Raw genomic sequence first — 13,636 nt, forward strand, 5'->3', positions numbered from 1 at the left:
TGCTTTGATTAGTTTCAAATTATTAAAAGCAAGCCAGTTGCTGAACATCCTTGGGATATAAAATCAATTTTAAATCAACAACTCCATTGAGTATTACCTATGTGATAGACAGGGTAAGGTGAAATATAGACATGAGTCATTCACCCACACCTTTGAAAAGAACAAATCCTTGTATTTTGCGCATTGGAAAGCTGGCTTCTGCTGTATCGTATCTATTGCAACCACTTTGTAACTGTGCAGTGCTTTACAGTTTAGAAAACTGTCACCACGTCCACATCCATCATTGCAGAGGAGACCAAGACCCTGAGGGCAGGAACTTTCTCAAAGTCACGCATCCTTTCATTTACGTGGTCCTAGGACTAGAATGCAGGTCTTTTGACTAAGACGATAAGAAACATTATTCCATGAATAATGGAAATAGTTTTAGACCGAAAATAATCCCTTACTCATTCTCTGTGGATTTTCCTTGAGCCCCCAAATGCTAATCACCCTTTTAGGAATGTTCTAGACAACTAGGTCCACCCAGAATCAAGCATAACTTGAGCCTCCTCACACAGAACCAGAGTGGATGCTGGTACTTGGGACGTGAAACACACCCTTGCTCTACGGGACCCTTCCGAGTCCCAGCTGGCCACCAGGCCAGCCCACCCCCAGCCCTGATGCCCTTCGCTCCACTCACCTGCCTGTGCGGTCTCTGTCGGCTCAACTGCCTAAGGGGGCTCACGTCCTCTTTAAATATATGGGGGCTGTCACCAGCCTTGGCCTGCGGAGGGGAGGGGAGGGAGGCCGAGGGGAGAGGGTGAATGAGACATGAGTAACACAACTGCTATCAGAGGCTGGAAATAGCCGGTGACCAAAGCCCTGAGTGTCGTCCCGCCCACACCAGCTGCGAGGCCCTTGGAGAACAGTATCTCTTGGGTTCTGTTTTAATTGCCAATCGCCTATGGCGCCAAGGGATCAATTTGTGGAGTGTGCGTTTCTGATCAAGTGGTGGGAAAAGGAACAAGAGCAAAGAAAGGTTTTACACCTAAAATCATTTTTCCTGGCTCCTACCCCCACTAACCTTCCTGGAAGTCAATGCAAGGTACCTGCATATGAATCATGAACCATATCTGGGAGCCCTTTGTAACTCTGAGACGCAGGTCACTGTGCTCGTGAAGAAAACTCAGAGCTAAAAATAGGAGTCATGGTTGTCTGAAATGATAGTTAGATAATCTCTTCAAAGGGGCTTGGGAAAAAAAGGTCAGTTAATCATTAGGGTCCTGTCGCTTCATGGCCCGCTATCCTATGAAGAAAACCTTTCTTTCCAAAGGTTTGAGTTACTTTGTTATCTTTTTCTGCTTAAGAATTTAACACGGCTGTGCATCCTGTTTACAAGTCTTGACACGTCTCTCTGAACCCACTTTTTTTTGGAGGTCTCATTTCTCTTTGCCTGAAATGCGCATATATTTTGATCAAGCATCAAGGACTCATATAAATTATAAAATTTGATAGCTGGCAAGAAGTTCAGAGATTTACTAGACCAATTCTTCATGTTATGGCTGAGGAAACTGAGGTACATAACTTGCTAAAGGCCAAACAATGAGTCTTGGTAGGTCCCAGATGAAAATCCAGGTTATCTGTCTCTTAGGGGAAGGCAGTTTCCACTAGTGTTGACCTAGCTGTTGAGGTTAGGTGTAGGTAATACCCAACCGAGAGGGATATGAAATCCAGCCCTTCAAATCAGCCATATTAGCCTGTTCATTACATAACCACAAAGCAGTTGGTTGAGTGATGGAAATAACTGTAAAGAAGGTTGTGCTAATTTCACGAATATGAACACAGCAAAAACCTAATATGAGATTTTCCTAGTCTATGTTTTCATGCAGAAGTGTATTTGTTGTAGAAATGGGGAAATGGCGAGTACTCTAGAATGTTAAAGTTAGAAGGTACTTTAGAAGTCTTCCAGGATAGCAGCTTTCAAACTTTTTTTTAGAATGATAATACTATTTTCTATAAATAGTCTTAAATGCAACATTGATATATAAAGCAAATAAAAGAGGAAATTCACTACTTGAAATAAATAGGTGGTCTATTATAATGAATAGGTGGTCTACTCACATAGCCTTTCTCGGAAGCCCCAAAGTGGCTTCTAAAATACTTTTTTGAGACAAAATTTGAAAGTCACAAATGTAGCCCACAACTTTCATTTTATAGTACAGATGTTAAGGCCCAAAGAAGGGGTTTAGTTCCCTTAAGGGGAAATGCAATGTGTATAGTAGAATTATTTCTGGAGCCAGAAAATCTGGGTTTGACTCTAATGTTTCTGACCTTTAAAAAAATGTTGTCTGATTATACAAGTAATACAGGAATGCATTTTTATCGTGAAAGACTAAATGATAAAGATGTATCTACAGTAAATTGTAAAAGTTCCCTCCCACAATCCTACTTTCTTTCCCAGAGTTAACACGTGACAATATTTTGGGTTTTACATAACTTGAGTCACCTTTTAAAAGGATACTTTAGTCACATTTATTGTGATTTTTGATATATATGGGCTTATTCCTTTCATCTTTTTTTTTTAAATAATGTTTCTTTTTTCTTTTCTGGACTTTTATTAGATTTAATAGTTTTCCTTGTCATGTTTTCTTTTATGACTTAGAAATGATCCTCTTCCTCTAATTTAAAAGCTATGCACAGATAGATAGATATAGATTTAACTGGTAGCCATATTTTATTTCTTCTATGAGATGAGAAACTAAGTGGCACATATATACAATGGAATATTACTCAGCCATAAAAAGAAACAAGGGACTTCCCTGGTGGAGCAGTGGTTAAGAGTCCACCTGCCAATGCAGGGGACATGGGTTTGAGCCCTGGTCTGGGAAGATCCCACATGCTGCAGAGCAGCTAAGCCAAATAAATAAGTAAATAAAGAATTGCTTTAAAAAAATGAAATGAAATTGAGTTATATTTAGTGAGGTGGATGAACCTAGAGTTTGTTATACAGAGTGAAGTAAGTCAGAAAGAGAAAAACAAATACTGTATGCTAACATATATATATGGAATCTAAAAAAACAAAACAAAACAGGTACTGATGAACCTAGTTGCAGGGCAGGAATAAAGATGTAGACATAGAGAATGGACTTGAGGACATGGGGTGGGAGGGGGAAGTTGGGGCTAAAGGAGAGTAACATCAACATATATACACTACTGAATGTAAAATAGCCAGTGGGAAGCAGCAGCATAGCCCAGGGAGATCAGCTCGGTGCTTTGCGATGACCTAGATGGGTGGAATAGGGAGGATGAGAGGGAGACTCAAGAGGGAGGGGATATGGGGACATGTGTATGCATATGGCTGATTCACTTTGGTGTACAACAGAAACTGTCACAGTATTGTGAAGCAATTATACTCCAATAAAGATCTATTAAAAAATAACAAAAAAACCCCCTAATTATAAATTTACTGCTTTCTTCATTCAACTACTGTTACTTATATATTTTTTGTATCTTACTTTTGTAACTCTGTGTATTGTGTTGTTTGTGTGTGTGTGAGTGATAGAATGTATTCTTGATGAATTTATTGAGAAAGTCTGTTGTAAGTGAACTAGAAGTGAAAAGGTCTTTGTATTAGTTTGCTAGAACTGCCGTAACAAATACCATACACTGGGTGGCTTAAACAACAGACATTTATTTTCTCACAATTCTGGAGCTAGCAGTCTAAGATCAAGGTGTCAGCAGGGTTGGTATCTTCTGAGGCCTCTCTCCTTGGCTTGTAGATGGCCATCTTCTTCACATGTTTTCAGATGGTCTTCTGCCGTGTGTGTCTGTGTTCTAATCTCCTCTTTTTATAAGGATACCAGTCACCAGTCATATTGGATTAGGGCCCAGTCATATGACCTCATTTTACTTTTAAAGGCCCTATTTTCAAATACAGTCTCATTCTGAGGTACCAGGGGTTAGGACTTCGACATACGATTTGGGGAAGACAATTCAGCCTATGACAGTCTCAATTTTGCCTTACACGTGAATGCTAGCTCAGCAATCTCTACAGTTGTACTGTCCAATACAGTAGCCAATAGTCACATATGGCTATTTAGATTGAAATTATTTGAAATTAAATGAAATGAAAAATTCGGTTCCTCAGTCATAGCAGCCATATTCCAAGTGCTTATCACCCACTGTGGCTCATACATCCACCTTGAACAGCGTAGCTATAGCGTGTTTCCATCATTGCAGAAGTTCTGTTGACTAGCACTGCTATAGAGCGGCTTCATCTGAAAAATGATGCACATGCCTTTTGGATTCTATCAGGAATAGATAATGTTAAGCATGTGTTGGACACATGGCAGGGTGTTCAATGAATACTAGTTGAGTATTCACTCAACAGTGAGTGAATGGTAATATTAGGACTAGAACCCACTGTTTCTGCCCCATTGTTCCCCAAGAATAGCCATAAATGAGTCAGCTGTTGTGAAACATAGGACACAAAGAAGATCAGGCGAGAGAGTAAGAAGGGACGATGATATTAAACACACGCCTTAAAACACTGTCTTTATACCCAAATCAGAATAAACTTTATTCTATTTAATTCTCTCAATGACTTTGTAAAGAAGATACTATTATACCCATTGTATGAGTGAGGAATGAAATAAATACAGTGCTTGAAAGCTAAGTAATTACCCCAAGGCCACACACTTAAGTCAACAGTGAGTCGGTGGCAATGTCAGGACTAGAATACGCTGCTTTACCCGCTCCGTTCTCCTAGGATAACTAAAAACTGGAGAGTCATTGGGAAACACAGATGACTAAGGAGACAGGGAAATTCAAACCCAGATTGAACTTCAAATCCCTTCTACAACATTGATTCCCAAATTCATTTGACCACTGTCCCCTCGGTAAACATTTTTGTTTACACATACACACACAACACACATATGTATGTACATATATAGGTAAATTATAAACATTACTGTAATATACACTATAAAACACACTCCATGCTGCACACTAAAAAAGATAAAAATAAATGTAATAAAAGTTCTAATTCTTTTTCTCATGCTCTAGTATTATTTCACATGCTCTCTAGGATGCTGGTGCCCCCTTCCACTTTGGAAACCACTGCTCTAAACCATGCCATACTAAGAGGGAATATGCTGTCGAAGAATTTACAGGCCTGGGAATCTCAGCTTTCATCTGCTCATCCAAACCCCTCTGAAAAGAAACATAATTGGACTATAATGTATTCAACGTCAGCCACATTCTTGGAGTAACTAGGGCTTTTCACTATTTCTATGCACCAGTAGTCTGACATTTTGTCATTGGCTGTTATTTCAAAGAGAGAATTAATTTAAGACTACCATTCAAAGGTTGCTCCTGGCCATGCGGCCCATCCATGAAAGGCAGAGGAATGAGCAAAGCAACACTTAAGTGAACTAAGATGGTTCCTTTTCCCCAAGAGATGTATTTGTCCCCCCTGAAATGGAGTGAGACTTGGAGAAACAAATAATTGATGTACTTGCGTCGTTCAGATTTTTGTATTGGCCTCTTTGTTCTTATGGCCATACATCACTTGCTGATTACAGCGATGACAGCATTTCTTACATAATGCCTTCAGCTTAAAAGCATTATCAAGTGTTTGATTCTCTCTCAGATGTGATCTCTCTCCTCTCTCTGTCCCTTTCTCTCTGTTTCTCTCAAGCAGTGGGGGGATATAGGTGTTATTATTCCCTTCTTACAGATGACGAACCTGGCTTGAGAGGTGAGGTCACACAGCCAGTAAATGGTGAAGTCAGAACTTGAACCAGGTTCTCTGCTCCAGAGCCAGTGCCCTGAGGGAGGTTTCAAGGGATCTGGTCGGCATTACATAGTTGGGAGAGAGGACACTAGGTCTGAGAATCACTACAGGTCAGAGTGCCTCTGCAGCCAAAGTACCACCTCAACTTCATCTTGCCCTGAGGGATTAGCAGGGCTTTATGTACATCAGTGGTCCCTTGGGTTCAGTCGAGGCTGTTTCTACATTCGCTATTCAGCCAAGACAAAGCCTCTAGGAGGAGCCAAGCAGTGCAAACCCCTTAAGCGGGTATCACAGGGACAGCAAATTGACAAACGCAAATCCGCTCACGGAGGTTCTAAAGCGGATCAATGCGATCATCTTAGGAGCTGTTTCCGTGGGTTGACTAGCATCTATCACTGTTCACCTGTGTCAACACCAGAAATTCTTTTGAATCCAGTCCTTTTTATCCCTGCTCCTCTTATTGCCCTGGCTCAGATGTCTTGCCTAGACTTTTTCAGAAGCTTCCCGCTGAGTTTTCCCCACCTGTCTTCCATCTCTCACACTGCTACCAGAGCTGTCTTTCGAAACACAGATCTTATGATGGTAGCTTCCAGCTTAAAGACCCCCATTAGCGCCCCCTTACTATGTGATCTTACTAAAAACTTTTGACATGGCATTCAAGTTTCTCCTCCTTGCCCCAAATTAACTTTCCAACTTTTCCTCCCACCGCCCCACTTTCCTTTATTCTATCTTCCAGCCTCTCCAGTCTAATCACTGTTCTCTAAAAATAGCCAGCCCTCTCATGCCTCTCTGCTTTGCTCATGCTCCATCCTCTGCCTGGAATGTCCTCCCCCTCCTTAACCTACCCCCTCGATGGAATCTTCCTCGGCCTTCCATGAGCTGCTCAGTTGCTGCCTCTTCAGTGCAGGCCTCCTCACCCACCCCTTTCCAGGTGGGACGCACCACTCTCTGCCCGGCCCCCAAACACTCCTTTCACACTCCTCATTTCAAGGAATTTTGGCTGGTTTTTCATATGTCATTTTGGCTCATGAGATGGTGAACTCCTTAGGGGAACAGAGAGCATCTTTTTCATCTTTGTGTCCTCTGTGTTGGTACCTATAGGCATTTGAAATTTTTTGGTTGAATTTATTCATCTAACTGAGTGGGGTTTTTTTTAATAATCATTTTTATTTACTATTTATTTATTTGGCTGCATTGGATCTTAGTTGCGGCACACAGGATCTTTGTTGCGGCATGCAGGCTTCTTAGTTGTGGCATGCATGTGGAATCTAGTTCCCCGACCAGGTATGGAACCGGAGCCCCCTGCACTGGGAGCCCGGAGTCTCACCCACTGGACCACCAGGGAAGTCCCTAACTGAGTGGTTCTGAGAGGTCTTGAAAGGGCTAAATTCCTACCAGATCTGAGATAAGGAGCAAAAGAGAAAGCACAAAATCAACATGAAGAAATTACTTATTTAAGCATACTCCATCTAAAATGTTAAAATAAGGATTGGGTGTACTTTTTGAATAGTTGGAAGCCTTTTACTGGCTTTACCAAAAAGTTCATGCCGGGCTTCCCTGGTGGCGCAGTGGTTGAGAGTCCACCTGCCGATGCAGGGGACACGGGTTCGTGCCCCGGTCCGGGAAGATCCCACATGCCGCGGAGCGGCTGGGCCCGTGAGCCATGGCCGCTGAGCCTGCGCGTCCGGAGCCGGTGCTCCGCAGCGGGAGAGGCCACAACAGTGAGAGGCCCGCGTACCGCAAAAAAAAAAAAAAAAAAAAAAAAAAAAAAGTTCATGCCATGCCTAAAATGGAAATAGCACCAGGTTGGAACAAACAGATTGGGTTTCTAGTCCTTCCTCTGCGATGGACTGAGCTGTGTGCCCTTTGGCAAGTCGGTCCCCCTTTCTGATTTTTTCTTTACTAAAATGCTTGACAAAATGACTTTAAAGGGTCTTCTAACTCTAAAATTTGAAGGTTCTTCTAGTTAGGAAGACTAAGTCTTTATTTCCCTTTGAGTGTGATGGTCCCTTAGTAACAAGAGCAGACATTCCACATTGTCATAAAAACACTTTTCTCCTACTGTGGCCCCATTACATAAAATTTAGGTATTAGAGGGCTTCCCTGGTGGCGCAGTGGTTGAGAGTCCACCTGCTAATGCAGGGGACACGGGTTCGTGCCCCGGTCCGGGAAGATCCCACATGCCGCGGAGCGGCTAGGCCCGTGAGCCATGGCCGCTGAGCCTGCGCGTCCGGAGCCGGTGCTCCGCAGCGGGAGAGGCCACAACAGTGAGAGGCCCGCATACCGCAAAAAAAAAAAAAAGTTCATGCCATGCCTAAAATGGAAATAGCACCAGTTTGGAACAAACAGATTGGGTTTCTAGTCCTTCCTCTGCGATGGACTGAGCTGTGTGCCCTTTGGCAAGTCGGTCCCCCTTTCTGATTTTTTCTTTACTAAAATGCTTGACAAAATGACTTTAAAGGGTCTTCTAACTCTAAAATTTGAAGGTTCTTCTAGTTAGGAAGACTAAGTCTTTATTTCCCTTTGAGTGTGATGGTCCCTTAGTAACAAGAGCAGACATTCCACATTGTCATAAAAACACTTTTCTCCTACTGTGGCCCCATTACATAAAATTTAGGTATTAGAGGGCTTCCCTGGTGGCGCAGTGGTTGAGAGTCCACCTGCTAATGCAGGGGACACGGGTTCGTGCCCTGGTCTGGGAAGATCCCACATGCCACGGAGCGGCTAGGCCCGTGAGCCATGGCCGCTGAGCCTGCGCGTCCGGAGCCTGTGCTCCGCAACGGGAGAGGCCACAACAGTGAGAGGCCCGCGTACTGCCAAAAAAAAAAAAAATTTAGGTATTAGAAAAAGCACCAAATATTTTATGAAGTGAGAGTTCCTGATACAGGGTAAAAAACAAAAGCAAAACAACTAACAAAAAATTCCTTACTGCCAAAACATCAGGCCTCTGGCCCTTTAAAGTTGAAAGGCCATGCATAAGGCTAAGAAAAAGACCTCAGAAAGATTAGTTGATCTGATGGGTTCACAAAGATGGAGGAGAGAATAAAGTGGTCAGGTCATACATGAAGATGGTTTGGAGAGGAAGGAGAAGATGCTTGGAGGTGGAGTTTTAAATTCAGGTCTTTAGGGAAGGCATTCTACAACACGTCACAGGTACAAAGGGAGTCGGAAATCCTCAGTGTTGAGTGCAGCTGTATCCCTGGCACCTGTTAGATGCTGTGACAATTTCCTTTTGTGTAACAGGAAATTTGAAAGCCCTCCAATATTCTGAAATGCTATTCTACCCATTTTTTTAAAAAACTAGGCTTTATTTTTTAGAGCAATTTTAGGTTCACAGTAGAGTTGAGCGCAAGGTACAGAGAATTTCCATATACACGCACAGCCTCTTCCAGTGTCGGTATCCTGCATAGAGTGGTACATTTTTTGGAATCGATGAACCTACACTACACATCATTATCATCCAAATTCCATTGTTTACATTAGGGTTCACTCTAGGTGTTTTACATTCTGTGAGTTTTGACAAATGTATAATGACATGTGCCCATCATCATATTATCATACAGAGTAGTTTCAGTGCTCTATAAATCCTCTGTGCTATGTCTATTCAACCTCTTTCCCCGCTAACCTCTGAAACTTTTTATTTCCTCCACAGTTTTGCCTTTCCTGGAATGTCATATGGTTGGAATCACACAGCACGTAACCTTTTCTGATTGGCTTCTTTCACTTTGTAATATGCATTTAAGCTTCCTCCATATTTTTTCATGGCTTGATAGCTCATTTCTTTTTAGTGCTGAATATGGATGGACCACAGTTTATTTAGCCATTCATCTACTGAAGGACATCTCAGTTGCTTCCAGGTTTTAGCAATTATGAATAAAACTGCTATAAACATCCATGTGCAGGTTTTAAAAGTTTTCAGTTCCCTTGGGTAGATACTAAGGAGTGCAATTGCTGGAGCATATGGTAAGAATATGTTTAATTTTGTAAGAAACTGCCAAACCGTCTTCCAAATTGACTGTATTATAGTCCCACCAGCAATGAATGAGAGTTCTTGTTGCTCCACATCCTTGTCAACATTTGGTGTTGTCAGTCTTCTGGATTTTGGCCATTCTAAAAGGTGTATAGTGATATCTTATTGTTTTGATTTCCAGTTCCCTAACAACATAAGATGTTGAGCATCTTTTCATATGTTTATTTGTCATCTTTGTATCTTTGGTGGTGAGGTATCTGTTGAGGTCTTTTGCCCATCTTTTACTTGGGTTGTTCATTTTCTTATTGTTGAGTTTTAAGAGTTCTTTGTATATTTTGGATAACAGTCCTTTATCAGATATGTCTTTTGCAAATGCGGCTTGTATCCTTATTCTCTTTTTCAGCATCTTCTGCAGAGCTGTTCTCATTTTTAATAGATCCATTCAAGCAAAATTCTACTTTTAAATTGTTTAGCAGAAATCTCACTTATCCAGAAATTTCTTTCTAGCCTATAGAAATAGGCTTTGTTTTATTTGTATTTCCTTGATTTAGGAGTTATAAACAGAAGTTAGAAAAATCATCTGTCATCAAATTTGAGTTATAACTTGCAATGTGTGTTTCAAATATCCATTGAGGGGATGTCTTGGGGTTGGGAGATTTCAATCCAATTTCTTAAATCCACTTTGCTATATCTGAAGTCATAGACCAAGGGATTTCAACTAAGTTTCCATAAAGCCACAGGAGATAAAATTTATTTCTCGCTGAGTATACATATTGTTATGGCAATGTCTGTCAGCTGGAATGTGGGCTAAGTAGATGGTGAGATGTTTTGTGAGTGAGGAACAATTTCCTGAGAAGATTAGCTGGAACCTAAGAAAGGTCTCCCATTTCCTGGAAGATGAGAAGGTTTTGCCTCATGAGTATATGAAAGAAAAGGGTCAGGGCAATAAGGAGCTCTAGTTACAGAATGACACAGTGCTGGAGGGAGGCCAAGTATACGGGGTGACAACTGTGGATCTTTTTTATAGATGTGGATCCTTTTATAGATGCTGAGATATGGTGCTGGTGGTTGTGTTATAGTTAACTTGCTTGGTGATATTTTGATTCTGTGAATTCCTTCTAGTGAGTTGTCTCCAAATGCTAGAATTTGAAAGTGCTCCACGAACTCTTAGAGGCTTTAGAGCCAGTACGGTTAGATGACAAAACTTGAAGATCATGAGACCCTGTAATAGTTTCAGTCTGCAAAAAAAGATTGTATTATTCATTCTCTGCTGGATGTGTGAAGGCAGATATCATAGACCAGCTTCAATAAAAATGTTTTCCTTGTAGATTCAAGGAACCAGACACATTTACTCAGAGACGAACGGGTGATCGTGGGAGTAGGAAAACATAGCAAATCTTCTAATACCTGATGAACTGCCATATATATAAGGAGGGAGTAAATGTGTTTCAAGAAAAAACAAGGACCAATAAGAATAGACATTGTAGATAGGCTGATATTGTTTCAATGTATAAAAAAACTTTAATCCATCTAATAACACAGTGCATCCTTTTTCACTTTATGATAATTATAGAAAATGAAAGAAGTTTTACAGCCCACTGTGGAAAAGAGTAGTCCAATGACTCCCACCTGCCTGAGGGCTGAGATGTTTACTAGCTTGGCAACCTGTAATCCATTCACAGCACAGTGATAGGGAAGCTCTGTACTAATAGGATCAGTGGTCTCTGAAAACAGTAAATTCCCTGTCATAGGGAATTTTCAAGCAGAGTTTGGAAACAACCCAGATGAGGTGCTGTAATGGCAATTTTTAAAAATTCTTTAAAATTTATGAACTTTTTATTGTATAGTTTTGTGCATTCTGACAAATACGTAGTCTCACATAACTACCACAACAATCAAGATACACAATAATTACCATCCTCCAAAATTATTTTGTACTTCCCCTTTGTAGTCAAATCCACCACCCCCCCAACCACTGGCAATTGCTGACCTGTTCTCTACCCCTAAAGTTTTGCCTTTTCCAGAATGTCATGTAAATGAAATCATACAGTATCCAGCCTTTTGAATCATGTTTGTTTCACTCAGCATAGTGTATTTGAAATTCATCCGTATTGTTGACTCATCCAAGGTTTGTTTCTTTTTATTGCTGAGTAGTATTCCATTGTATAGATCTACCACAATGTCCATCCGTCAACCAGTTGAAGAATATATAAGTGACTTCTGGTTTCCAGTATGGCATGTAAGGAGATTGGAAGTCATGATTCCATTCTAACAACAAGTTAAAAGCTGAACAAACTGAAAATTAACAACTCTTCTTATACCCATCAGAGCATTGAGACCACAGGAAAAACTACTGCCCCCAAAATTGGAGAGACAGATAGGTGGATACAGAGACTCACAATTTACTGGAGCAGAAACCCACAAGTAGAGACCTTCATGGGAACCATTACTGGGTTTCTTTTACTCAGTACCTCATATCTAACTTTCAACAAAAAATTACAAGGCATATTAATAGGCAAAAAACAGAGTTTGAAGAGACAGAGCCAGATTTAGATATGGCAAGAATGTTGGAATTGTCAGTCCAGGAATTTAAAACAACTATGGTTAATATGCTAAGAGTTTTAATGAAAAAAGTAAACAACATGGAAGAACAGACAGGTAAAGTAAGCAGACAGATAGAAATCCCGAGGAAAACTCAAGAAGAAATGCTAGGAATCAAAGATACCAAAATAGAAATGAAAAATGCCTTTGATGGTCTCATTAGTAGACTGGACACAACTGAGGAAAGAATCAGTGAGCACGAGGGCATATTAACAGAAATTTCCAAAACTAAAGCAAAGAGAAAACAGACTTAAAAAATGGAACAGAATATCCAAGAACTGTGTGACAACTATGAAAGGTGTAACATACCAGAAGAGAGAAAGGAGCAACAAAAAAAAAATTTGAAGCAATAATGACTGAGAACGTCCCAAAATTAATGTCAGACAGCAAACCACAGATCTAGGAATCTTAAAGAATACCAAGTAGGATAAATTCCAAGAATATTTGGGTTGTTTCCAGTTTGGAGTGAATAGGAATAAACTACTAATTCTACAAACAGTAGCATACAGGTTTTTGTGTGAACATAACTCTTCTTTTTTTGAAGTAAATACACCAGAGGAGAATTTCTGGGTCATAAAGTAAGTTCATGTTTAATTTTTTAAGAAACTGCCAAATTGTTCTCCAAAGTGTCTGTACCATTTTGCATTCTCATTAGCAGTGAATGAGAATTCCAGATTCTATATCTACCAGCATTTGGTATAGTCAATTTCTTGATTTAAAAATTTTAGTCATTCTAATAATGGTATTTTAATTAGTTGTTCTAATAAGTGTTTTAAATTTGCATTTCCTCGGTGAATAATGATGTTGAGAATCTTTTCATGTGCCATCAATATATCTTCTTTAGTAAACTGACTGTTCAAATCTTTTGCCTATTAAAAATTGGATTGTTTTCTTATTGTTGAGTTTTGAGAGTTCTTTATATATTCTGGATACAAGTTCTTTATCAGTTATGTGATTTTTCAAATATTTTTGCCCAGTCTGTGATGTTCTTTTCATTTTTTAAACATTTTTCAAGCCTTTTATGACTCCACGATTTTCATTTTGATGGAGTCCAGGTTAATAATTATGTCTTCCATGGATTATGCAAACTTTTGGGGTTGTATTTAAGAACTTTTCCTAACCCAAAGTAACAAAGATTTTCTCCTATGGTTCCTTTAAAATAAATGTTTGATAGGCTTACATTTTATATTTAGGCATATTATCCATATTGAGTTTATTTTTGTATAAGGCATAAGGTGTATGTTGAGGTTCACTCTTTTGTGTATACGGTTGTCTAACTGTTCTGTCAC

This window comes from Leucopleurus acutus (assembly GCF_964270905.1).
Source record: "Leucopleurus acutus genome assembly, chromosome: 8".
In the NCBI taxonomy this organism is placed as follows: Eukaryota; Metazoa; Chordata; class Mammalia; order Artiodactyla; family Delphinidae; genus Leucopleurus; species Leucopleurus acutus.